This window comes from Silene latifolia, chromosome 11 (genome assembly GCF_048544455.1).
Source record: "Silene latifolia isolate original U9 population chromosome 11, ASM4854445v1, whole genome shotgun sequence".
NCBI classification, from domain to species: domain Eukaryota; kingdom Viridiplantae; phylum Streptophyta; class Magnoliopsida; order Caryophyllales; family Caryophyllaceae; genus Silene; species Silene latifolia.
Window position 1 is genome coordinate 185352825 of NC_133536.1, and position 12344 is coordinate 185365168.

Genomic DNA, 12344 nt, shown 5'->3' on the forward strand with positions numbered 1-12344 from the left:
GAGCAACCAACATTTGATATAAAAAAGCCAATTCCACGGAATCATAAGCTTTTTTAAGGTCTATTTTAATTAAACACCTTGGTGATGCAGCCTTCCTATTGTAGAGTCTTACCAAGTCTTGACAAATAAGAACATTTTCTACAATGTTTCTACCCTTAACAAAACCTCCTTGATTCTCACTAACAATGTCAGGTAGGACTTTGGCAAGTCTATTGCATAAAACCTTAGCCAAAATTTTGTAGATTGTGTTACAACAAGTAATAGGGCGAAATTCCAGTACACTTGTGACACCCTCATTTATCACGGAAAAAATTAAACACGTAATTCTAGAATAAAACAGCATGGATATGTTTGTAATAGGTTCATTTGGGTAAAAACCTGTAATTTATAAAGATATCCAAATTGGAAGGTGTCAAAACATACAAGGTCTAAATAGAAGTTTCGCAACATAACCATTGCTAAAGTCGTGAATAGCAAAGTTATACAACCAAATGTAAAGAGGGAGACATATGTCCCTAAAATGTATGTGACATAAAAAGTGTTTAAGGGTCACAATAAAATAAAGCCAGTCTAGGTCCCAAGGTTAATTTGCTCGCTAGCTCGTCAATGTACCCCATATATGCATCACCTACCTGTCATTCGCATTTTATACAAATACGAAAGCCACAGTCAGTGGGGAGTAACTCCGAGTTCTCCCAGCCACGAAATGTCATAATTAATATAACATGTAAACATAAGAATATGAATATGAATAACACATAGCCTTAGCATATAGATGCTAGACAATCGTGCTTATCATGTGAACAACAATATAACAACACATAGTCCTAGCATGCGAATACTAGACCGACTCATACTACACTATCATGTGAATCACATAACATCCAGGAATCCAAACTCTATCAACCATAGCCGGCTTGCATCTCACCTTCTATGATTCATAGAATCATCAAACAAGAAAGGGCAATATATCAAAGACAGGCATAAGTTCTTAGCACCGTCAATAGTCACTCTGTAACTCGAGTCTATACCACGAGGTAGGGAAGGTAATCGAACCGGTATCTTGGCTCAGAGGTTCTATCAAAACATGTCCAAGAAACAACACAACCCTAGTCCTAAATCTGCGCAGACCTAGACATGCGGATACACACCACCGCACCCAAGACCCACAATTTTATAAAACCATGTGAGTACCCTAAGGAGTCCACCAAAGGGTTGGCTAGTACTTAAGCTGACCACTTACTCTCAAAATAAGTAACGAGGTCATGCCCCAACTTGGATATAAACCCACCAAGTCAGGAACAAAAAGGCTATTAAGCAGTGAACATATACTCGTCAAAGACTATAATGGCCTATCTATGATGAAGGCCGAAATACTCACCTAGGACCTAAATAAAACCAATCTAGGTCCCAGCTTGAATATTTTTGCCCACACCACACAAGACAAATAGGACACCCACTTAACCATAAGAGGGCAAAGAGTCCAACTTACCAACATAAATGCTAACATTCTATCATGTGAAAGGCTATATAAATGTCTATTCAGCAGACAATCCAACAATATCCTCAATATCAATAATAATCCAAATTCCAGCTAACCGTTAATCTCATAATTCATGAGAACAAGCTAAAATGGCAACAAGGCAAGAAGACTCAAGTATAAGGCATCCAAAGCATCCAACAACCAACATGTAAAATGACAATTACAAATATCAAGGCATAACATAAAACCTCCAATAACAACCAATCTTACCTCAAAGACAAACCCTCGACCCGAGTCCCGCGACGGGTCATCGGTCAAATCGAGGCTGACCGGTTTAAATCTAGTTTCACCAAACTCGTTCGGTCAATCTGGCCCAGCTCAGAGTCTTGGCCTACTTTGGCCCAAATCACAAATTTTATCGCAATATTATTCTCATGCTATTTCCAATTTCTATCATGTGAAAAACGAAAGTAACACATTATCAATCACCTAAACACTTAACAAACAACAAGCACAACATTAACTACTAATGTGACATTAATTCGTCGAGTAACTCGGAATAGTTACCTTACGCTAGCAAAAAGACAAGTAATAACTTGAGAAAGCTTCTAAAACCCAAAATTACTCTTCATCTTCAACCACATATGAGGCACCTAAAATAATTATGTGAAAGGACGATATTAACGAATTATCTTTATATAAAATATGAGACGGAAATTAATTCAAATCAAAACATGTAAACATATTCATTAGCTACTGTCTTATGTTCATAAACCATTATGACCCTCCCTTTTGACAGGCATACCAAGAAAATTGTCACAACTTTTACGCCCTAGAAACAGTCCCATAAAGCACCATTTTATCCGTCCCAAAACTGAACCCAACTCAGCCTGTCACGGCTCCCAAAACCGAGGCCAAAACAGCCCACACGGCCTCCATTTCGATCGTCCCAAAACAATCAAGGCTCGCACAAAATCGGTACCAAAACAGAGTTCAATCAATCCTAAACCAGTCCTAAACCGAGTAAAAATAGTTTCAAAAATGTCCCAAAGTACCTGCAAAGCGGACTCAAAAACAGTCCTAATTTACTGCACAATACCACAACTAAACAAGATCCCAAATAGCATCCCAAAACAATCCCTACATGTCAGTATACACCGTCTCAACTATAAAAGACAACAATTAGCACCCAAAACAATCCATACATGTCAGCATACACCGTCTTAAATATACCACTTACTAGCTAGCATCCCAAATGATCCCTAGAGGTCAGTATACACCGTCTCAATCATCTCCACATATCAGTATACACCGTCTCAACTATACCACTGACTAATTAACATCCATAAGGATCCCTATATATAATTATACACCGTCTCAACTATAAAACAGACTAACCAGCTTTCAAAATACACATATTTAACAAGTAATACTGAGTAACCTGTCATCGTTAACTTTTTCCTATCGAACTAGTCCTTCATGACTAACAAATCTTATACAAGACCGTCTATCTCAGCATCTACAACCGTCTTATAATAAATAAAGCTGAAAGTATAAATTGGGTTTGTAAAAATACATGACGAAAATGAATTTTACTTACCACGGATTGACAGGAATGATGAGAGCAGCACTATGGAACGAAAATCATTGATAACGGATGACAAACGGAGTGGCAGAATCAATTTTTAATTTTAAAAAATTAAAACAGAACGAAAAGAAGAAAAAGGAAGGGAGAAGAAGAAATGTTGCGTGAGAAATGAGGGAGCAGCCTGCTAGCCTGCTATTTATTATACGTATCTTTCTTCATCGTTAAGTAATCTCGCTCGTTTTTAAAACCGTCTCGAGTTAAACTAAACCGATTTAAGTAAAGGTTTTCGAGATAAAACATACTCAATAATAAATAAATTTAATGAATGGAAATAAAATAAACTCAGCTAGTTAACGGAAATAATACGATATCAGCTTGAATCGGAATTATTAGCGATTTTTACGAAACTAACGGATATTAATAAAAATTGCTAATTTAGTGAAATAAGCTCAAAATCGCTAATTGGACGGTTTTGTTCCCAAAATCCATCTCGGGTTCACTTAAAACAACTTTCATAAGGACTCGTAAAGAAACGGAAATTATTAAATAAATAAACTCGAACTAACTTTAAATAAACTTATTAATGATTATTAAAATTAACGTATCGAATTATGATGAAATTAATTAATTAGCTAAGCATATATATATAAATCGTTAAATGATGTAATTAAATTCAAAATAGCAATTAAAAGAATTTTATCCAACTTAATAAAATACGGGGTGTTACACACTAGTAGGATTGGCATTTTTAGGAATAAGAGTAAGAATTGTAGTATTCACCTGCTTTAATAGCTGAGCAGTCTGAAAAAAATCCTTAATTGTAGCAGTGACATCACCCCCAACAGTCTCCCAAGAGTCTTTAAAAAACTGGCTTGAAACTCCATCAGGTCCTGGAGATTTAGAGGACCTAATATCAAATAAGCAGTCTTTTATTTCAGTGTCAGTCACAGCAGTAAGAAGCAGAGAGTGATGTTCCTCAGTAAGCAGCTTCCCTTTCCTAACAGTAGGCACATGGACAGGCTTTGTAGGCATGGAAGAGCCAAGGAGACTTTTATAGTAGTCCAAGAAAGCCTCCTCAATCTCAGGGCAGGTGGAGTACAGACAGCCATCTAAGCCATGAATGCTCATAATTCTATTATGAACTTGTCTGGCTCTGATCTGAGAATGGAAAAATTTAGAATTTTCATGACCATGAGACAACCAGTCATCCTTAGCTTTCTGGGATAAGAATCTATGGTGCATTTTACACAGTTGCCTATAAGACTCAACTGCATCAGTCTCAGCTGCAAGAAGTTCCAAATCAGAAGGATTTACATGTATAGCCAATTGAAGCTCATCCAAGAGAGCCTTAGCAACAGCTACAGTTTTCCCAATATCAGAAAAGCCATTTCTGTTAAGCATTCTCAGTGGCTTCTTGAGAGTTTTCAGTTTAGTCACCACTTTAAACATAAGAGTCCCATTTATCTGATTATTCCAAGACTGATGCACAATATTCTTGAACTCAGGGTCCATGCTCCACATATTATAGTACTAAAAATGACCCTTCCTTTTCTCCCCACTTATACTCCTATAGATACCTCATTTCTGCACCTCCCGCAAACCACCCGGTGATGATTGGGCCGCATATTTGGTCTACGGAACGATTTTTGACAGTTTGTAAGTTTATCGTCAAGTGATCGCTCAAACACTTGTGTCTACCTCTTAATTTTCATCTACGTGCCGATACGGTCGTTTTGGCAGTAATTAGAGTACATTTGGAGTTCGGGTCAAAAACCGTCTTCATTTTCTAATAACAGTTTAAAATGCCGAGTCAGAATGTTCTGGAATGTTCCGGATATTTCTATTCCATATTTTCCAATCTTTTAATCTTTGGTAAAATATCTTCCGTAATATTCACACAAAATATTAAGGAAACGAGATTAATCCGCTATTCCATAATAGCAACGCGGAAATCTTTCTTCCGTAGGAGGAAACCACCGAGGAAAGGACGCAGCAAGTGTTGCGCCTCTTCCAAGCGACGCAGTGCCTGCTGCGCCTCTTCCTCAGTCCTTTTCTGCGTATTTTCCGTATCTTTTCGAGATTCACTTCCAAAGTTTATCTGAAAACCCTACTTCCTCCGTGTGATTAGTATAAATAGAGACCTTCGGTCTCACATATTTCTCACGCGAGTGTCCCCCCTTCTCTTCTCCCTTTACATTCTAGACCACGTTCTTACTTTTGGCATCTACATGCTTGAACTTTCGACCATGTAAGCTCGGATCCTTCTGAGTACCAGCCTCGTTTTGCATGACCGACCAATTTGACCAACTCCACAAAAATCAACATTAATCAACCTTATTCGTTTTCCTCCTAGAGGGCACTTTCGTCTACATTCGAGTCGAGCATCACTAAACGTTAACTTAGTTCATCTCGTTTCGTCAAACATGTAAGTCTGAGGTGTAAATCCTTCTTTTGTTTATTGTTCTTTATTATCGTAATTAATATTGTAAGGTTTATGTCGAAAATACTCTTAAAACCGATTTGTAAAACCTTGTTTAAAAACCCTTTTTTTTACGGATTAGCAGAAGACACCCGTCGAGAAAGGACGCAGCAACTGCTGCGCCTCTTCGAAGGGACGTAGTACCTGCTGCGCCTCTTCGTGAGGCTGCCGCAGTTTCTGCTTCCTTTCTTTTTCCTTCGTCTTTTGATAATTCGATTGTTTTGCTTTTGCTTTCAATTGTTCATTGTCTCGTTAACATAACAATTTGAATATAATAATTTTGACCTGTAATTTATTAATAATTCTTAATATTTATTTCATCATTAAATCCCGGCTTAAATCCCTTATAATTCATATTTGCGGGTTTTCGTCATTAAAATCAATTCGGGTTTTAGAGATTCGATTTACCCATATTGAGTCTTTGGGATTCGTCGTTGATATATTCGCATCTGTTATTTACCGTCACCATCATTAATCCATCATTAATAACCTGCTTAGTCTAATTAATTTAATTAGTTTGTTAATTCGTAATTAATAATCTTATAAATCTTGTAATTAATTCGTCATAATCGGTTTCATTCATGTTTTATCGTTTCCATGACCTCATTCACATGTAAATAATATGTAAATCACTTTCATCCGAGTCAATTATTCATAATCAACCATTAAATTCACCAATGAACATTAACGAGATGTTGTTCCGGCTTCACAGCCAGAACTCAACCCAGGAACAGACGCAGCAACTGATGCGCCTCTTCCAAGGGACACAGCACTGCTGCGCCTGTTCCCGGTTGATTTATGACCCTGAACTCCCGTTTCTGCTTTGACCTAGTTTAATTACGTATTTAATTAACTATTACTCGTATTATCACCTAATTTCTATTCGTTTATTCATTTATTCTTTCTTTTCTAAAATTATCCGTTTTAGATGTATTTTCGACATAAATCATTAAATCCGATGTAATTATTGTAATTTTCCTTTATTGTATTTTTATTGTATTTCTTTTATTATTGTTTGTATGCTTTCACATGCAATCGATCTAAATCTCTACCTCGACATTAATTGTATGCTAAATTACGTGTTAACCGACTTAGTTAATTCTCAAATGCTAGGATTAATTTATTGGATGTTGCATTGCATGCATATAAATCGACAACATATCGAGTATAGACAATTTCCCTAATCATTAGTAGAGGCCGTTATCGAGGCGGGCGGGATTAGGTGTTCGATCAAAAGAGCTTCCTAATATGTACCCTCACCCCTTACTCCAGATTTCTGTGAACATCCGTGTTCATTGGCATCCACGAGAGTCATTCTAGACATAGAATGCTAAGGGTAAAGAGTGCTTAGTGTTCATGTCATTACTTTGTGTCTTGACATGGCACGAGGTATTCGAACAGTTTCCAATTTTCCACAATAAATTGGTGGCGACTCCACAAATGCAAACAAACCAAAAGAGTGAAAAGCTTGCTTCGCTTTTCGCCCCCGTGGGCCCGCGTCCATAGTTTGGCGACTCCGCTGGGGATAATACACTTACGTGTAGCCAAAAGGGTGAAACTTGAACAAGGTTAGGGAATAGTTTGTACAAGACAATTGTCGGTTTTCATAACTTGGTCTTCCTAGATCGTTTCATTCGGCCTTCCTAGGCCCAACCCAACCCATTCGACCAATCGTCCCGTCTAAACGGTCCTAATTCTTATTTGGGTCTAAGGATGGATAACGATTGACGTCATACATACCATGGTACTTACTCTTGTTTGTATCAAGGACTTTCACTACTTGAGGAAATGGACTAGGAATCTGCCTTACTCTTGTTTGGTACGAGCCTCTCCACAGACCTCGGGTTTGATTGTTCGGTATGGCAACCCACCCTTTAAAGCCAAAACCCTTCTAAATGCACTCAACATCCCGTTATAATGCTTGTATAATGTTAGTACCATATGTGATCACCATTTCTAAACAAAACCATGACGATTTTTGTAAAATTAAAATCCCTTTTAAAATGTAAAATTTTCGAAACATAGGCCTAATATTAGCGCAAAACCAGTCAAAACTCTGTCCAATTGTCGAGTCAAAATTCGGGCCTCAAAACCCATTTCAAGACCTCACTTCGAGTCCACTCCTACACCTACACTAAAAGTTGACTAGGACTAACATTTTCAAACTTTGTCATTTCCTCAAAACTCACTTAACACAAGTGGCACACTCCCACTTCACGAGTCAAAACATTCCTTTTCGAGTAAGTGTGCTAGAATGGTCGATCGTGTTTTGATTTGTCATCGATCTCTTATTCAGTTTCCAAGATGTCTGAAACAAGCGACGTGAACTTCAACCAACTCCAGAATGGTAATGATCAAATCCTAGCCGCACTAGCTCGTCTCCAAGTCACTCAAGACCAAGTGTATGATCGCCTTGACACCATCGAAGGCCGAATATATGCCGTGGAAACGAGCATGCCTCCTCGAGAAAGTGAAGTGTCTGATGAATTTGTGAATAACTTCGGGGACGAAAACCCTTCCATAGGTATGACTACAGCTGAGAAACGACTCCAATACTTGGAGGAACAATTGATGTATCTCAAAGGGGATGACATTTATAAGGAAAATAATCGCAAATATGAAGCCGTGAGTTCCAAGTTTCCAACCAACTTCAACATGACGGATATCCCTAAATTCAAGGGGCATGAAAATCCTTTGAACCATATCCGTGCTTTCAAGGATTATATGTCTATCAAAGGCATTAACCCGAGATGTTCTTAAGGATCTTTCCTTCATCTCTTGACACCATCCCAAAACAATGGTTCTATTCTCTAGAGCACAAGAAAATTGCTACCTGGGATGATGCCGCATTTGAATTTGCCAAGCAATATGCGGATAATGCTGAAATCCAAGTCAACATGCGCACTTTAGAGGTTCTTACCCAAAATGACAAAGAAGGTTTCACCGACTTCCTAAGTAGGTGGGGGAAGACTAGTACTCAACTTGTTGAACGTCCAGATGAAGCTACCCTCGTGGAGAAGTTCGTGGACAACCTCAAGCCCATCTATGCAAGTCATTTGAGGTACCAAAACATTAAGACCTTCAAAGACATAACCGTACTAGGAACAAGGATCGAAGATGACATCCGTAAAGGGCTCTTGTCCAAAACGGTAGGTCGTGGATATCAAGGCTCAACAAGTCGTTCTTACGGCCCTACTAGCAAAACTGATGAAGTTAACCTTCTCGAGCCATCTAAGAAGAGTATCCCACCAAGGAAATTCACAAATCTTGGGGACACATATTCCAATACTCTAAAAAGGTTAATGAAACTGGGTAAACTTCAACCCATAGGCCCTACACCCGAACCAGAAAAGAAATCCAAGTTCTGGGATGAGAATTCGTACTGCGAATACCATAGAGGCAAGGGACATGATACAGAGAAATGCTACAAACTGAAAAATGTACTTCAAGTCATGATTGAAGACGGTCGCCTACTGTGGACAGCGGGGGGCCCACGGGGGCGCTTGGGAGGAAAAGAACAAGCGTTTGCATTTTTGTTGGAGTCGCCACCAATTTTTATGGGAAATTGGAACCGTTCGAATACCTCGTGCCATGTCTAGACACAAAGTAGAGAATGAACACTAAGCAATCGTTACCCTTAGCATTCTATGTCTAGAATGACTCTCGTGGATGCCAATGAACACGGGTGCTCACGGAGATCTGGAGTAAGGGGTGAGGGTACGTATTAGGAAGCTCTTTTGATCGAACACCTAATCCCGCCCGTCTCGATAGCGGCCTCTACTAATGATTAGGGACATCATTTATACTCGATATATCGTCGGTTATATGCATGCAATGCAACATCCAAGTTTTAATCCTAGCATGTGAAGAATTAAACTAAGTCGGTAAACACGTAATTTAATCATACAATTAATGTCTAAGTAGGATTTAATGTTCAATTACATGTGAAAACATACAAATGATACAAGAAATATGATAAATACAATAAAAGAAAATTACAATAATGAAAATTACAATAATTACAATGGAATAGGCGATTTATGTCGAAAATACCTTTAAAACGGATAATTTGAGAAAACAAAATAAGGAATAAATTAACGAACAGAAACAGAGGGCGATAATACGATTAATAGTTAATTATACGTATGCTAATTAAACTAGGTCAAGCAACAACGGAGTTCAGGGACAGAACTCAACCCGGAATAGGCGCAGCAGAGCTGCGTCTTTTGGAATAGGCGCAGCAGTTGCTGCGTCTGTTCCTGACCTGAATTCTAGCTGTGAAGCCGGAATTGCGTGTTGTTAATACTCGTTGGTAAATTTAATGATTGATTAAATTATTTACTCGGATGAAAGTGATTAGCAGGTTATTTATATGTGATTAATAGTCATAAAACAATAAACATAGATGAGACAGAATTAAAGATGGATTAATTACATGAATGAACGATTAATTAGTGACATGGGTGAATGAAATAAACTAAACAAGATGAATTAACGACAAATTAATGACGAATATGACAATGAACAGATGAAAATATATCAAAGAAGTGAATTACGGAAACTCAATATGAACAAATCGAATTTCCATAACCCGGATTGAGTTTTATGACGAAAACCCGCAAATATGAGATTATAAGGGATTTAAGTCGGATTTTAATGATGAACAAAACATGTTAATGATGAATAATAATATACGTAACATACATGTGGGATTAATATGCTATTATGGCAAAGAAGTAAAGAACAAACGAAAACAAATAAAAAAAAAGACGAATTACAGAGGACGAAGGAAGAAGAAAGGAAGCGAGAATCGCGGCCCTCACGAAGAGGCGCAGGGATCGCGCTCCTTCGAAGAGGCGCAGCAGTTGCTGCGTCCTTTCTCGACGGTTTGTCTTCTGGAAATCCGTAAAAAGAGGTTTAAAGCATGGTTTTAGAAATCGGTTTTAAGAGGTATTTTCGACATGAATCTTACAATATGATACAATAAAATAAAATACAATAATAAAAGAGAGATTTACACCCTCAGACTTACATGTTTGACGAAACGAGAAGGACTAAGATATCGATTAGTAATGCTCGACGCGAATGTAACGAAAGTGCCCTCGTAAGAGGAAAACGATTAAATTAATTAAAGTTGATTGACGTGGAGTTGGTCAAATTGGTCGGTCATGCAAACGAGGCTGGTACTCAGAAGGATCCGAGCTTACGTGGTCGAATGTTCAAGCACGTAGACGCCAAAAAGTAAGAACAAAGGTCTAGAATGCAAAGGGAGAAGAGAAGGGCGGACACTCGCGTGAGAAATATGAGGAGCGAAGGCTCCTATTTATACTAATCACGTGAAGGAATTAGGGTTTCGGAGACTCTTTGGAAGTGAATCTCGGAAAGATATGAAAAAGATACGAGAATTACGCAGAAAAGGACCTGGGAAGAGGCGCAGCACCTGCTGCGTCTATTCCCAAGTGGTTTCCTCTTGCGGAAGAAAGATTTCCGTGTTTAAGTTATGGTAGGACGAAATAATTTGGTTTTCCTTAATATCTTATGTGAATATTTACGGGAAATTGTTTACCAAAGGATGAAAATTATGAAATATGGAATAGAAATATCCGGAACATTCCAGAACATTCCGACTCGGGATTTAACGGTTATCAGAAAATGAAGACGGTTTTAGGCCCGGACTCCAAATGTACTCTAATTACTGTCAAAACGACCGTATCGGCATGTAGATGACAACTAAGAGGTAGACATTAATATTTGAGCAATTACTTGACGATAAACTTATAAATTGTCACAAATCGTTCCGCGTAGCAAACATGCGGCCCAATCATCACCGGGTGGTTTGCGAGAGGTGCAGAAATGAGGTATCTACAGAGCCCCCACTTTGATTGAGGCTTGGACAAGGCAAAAGTCAAAGTATAGCCATCAGGTCAATCGAAGATAACAACCTGACGACTATGGCGACGCGAGGCGGCTCAAGGGGTCTGAGCCAAGGACCTGTCGTCGGGAACATCTTAGAGTCTGTCGACTATCGGGGAGGGTCGTTTAAAGTCCATTAGACTACGTAAGGAGGCTCGCCAACCATAAAAATAGATCATACCTGAGACTTCCTTCTCGAGATGGTTCCGGAGGTACATGGGAGCTATCGAGCCAAGGTCAGGCGTAGGGACTAAATAAGGTGAGCAGCAGGACACTGGCGGGAACTGCTGAGAGAAGACTGCTTGGGTAGTCTTCGGGAAATAATTGCGAGTAGCAGGACACAGGCGGGAACTGCTGAGAGAAGACTGCTTGGGTAGTCTTCGAGAAATAATTGCGAGTAGCAGGACACAGGCGGGAACTGCTGAGAGAAACAATGTCGATCTCCATATCTTGAGAGGGAAAGTATATCCGCTTACTCTCGCTATAGTGAAGGCGTGTCGAATTCTGTGAAATGCTCGTTGCGACAAGCAAAGGTCTTGGAAGAAATAATATGCAACCGTCTGCTGATGGCTTGGAAAATGCGGGTCGGAATGAAAGAAAATCGTCAAACGGACCAAAAGGATAAAATAGCATCGGGGAAGATGCGCACCAAAGATGGGCCCACAAATAACGAACTCATAACGAATTTTTGAAAATCCGTATGGAGGGAACACAAGGAAGAGGCGCAGCAAGAGCTGCGTCTCTTGGAAGAGGCGTAGCGCCTGCTGCGGCTATTCCCCATAGTGTTTTTTTCTGCGTAAAAACGCGATAATCAGAGGTTTTGCAAATCATTATTTCGAAACATAATTTACACATTTCTCTCTTAAATCTTCACCATTTCC